Here is a 958-nt window from a genome sequence, read left to right as displayed (position 1 = left end):
CCAAAACAGAGCAGAAACAACGAGTCTTACTCAAAGCATGAATACAAAATTTTGTTCACTACACACTAAACTATAATATCAAATGTAAAGTTAACTAATGAATTAAATCATTAAACAAATACTTAAGGACCAATCAAAAAATTCCTCATTTCCTTTTCCCAATAAATTTTACATGTATTTTTTATTGCATTAAGGTGTCAGTAAATTTGATTATTTCATTCAAAGATTATATTTTTTTACTTCCTCTATGCAGAAGAGCAAACATCTGATTTTGAAATGAAAAAATGAAATATTTAAATCAATATGCCTTTTTATTTTAATGTACAGTTCTCTCAGGTTTCTGTACACCATTATACAAGAAAAATTAAAAGTAACTAGGAAAACAGCTTTGAACGCCGCCGTGTGGTCTTTGGCAACTTCAATGCTCAAAAGACTGGAGAATGCGGGCATCGATCCCGCTACCTCTCGCATGCTAAGCGAGCGCTCTACCATTTGAGCTAATTCCCCACCTATAAAAAAAGTTTTAAAACTAGGACATAGACATTTTGAACTTACAAAAACCAAAACCTAACTACATTTGTTTATAAATTCGTTGTTTCTTGCTGAGTCATTCTTTCCACTCAACAACTGACTGCAGCACACAGCTGCAATCATGGGACACATCTTTCAGCATGCACACGATCAGAATGATCTTATTCATCCTTTTATAGCACGAGTCTTTGTTATTCAGCTGGTTTCATACAAGAAGCTCTCCAAAAGATCAAGTTACTTAAAAGAAACCAAATGTGTGTTTGTAGAGGAAAAAGGAAAAGAAAAAAAAGGCCCTACTTTTATTGAACAACTGTTCCAAATTCAACAAGGAAATCCCATGTTCTTTCCAATTTTCAGGCCATGCACATGTAAAGACTGGTTCAGGAAATGTTTAATAGAGGAAAAAAATGTTATATGCTTGAATAAA

General features: G+C 33.2%; 1 non-coding gene across 1 annotated transcript; it reads right to left on the bottom strand.

Annotated features, from left to right (window-relative positions):
• Positions 1–434: 434 nt before the first annotated feature.
• Positions 435–507, bottom strand: TRNAA-AGC (transfer RNA alanine (anticodon AGC)). Its single transcript has one exon. It is a non-coding gene; the product is annotated as a tRNA-Ala (tRNA).
• Between the last annotated feature and the right edge of the window lie 451 nt (positions 508–958).

This window comes from Molothrus ater, chromosome 1 (genome assembly GCF_012460135.2).
Source record: "Molothrus ater isolate BHLD 08-10-18 breed brown headed cowbird chromosome 1, BPBGC_Mater_1.1, whole genome shotgun sequence".
Taxonomy (NCBI): domain Eukaryota; kingdom Metazoa; phylum Chordata; class Aves; order Passeriformes; family Icteridae; genus Molothrus; species Molothrus ater.
The sequence above is the reverse complement of the archived record's forward strand: the minus strand, read 5'-3'. Positions and strand labels throughout refer to the sequence as shown.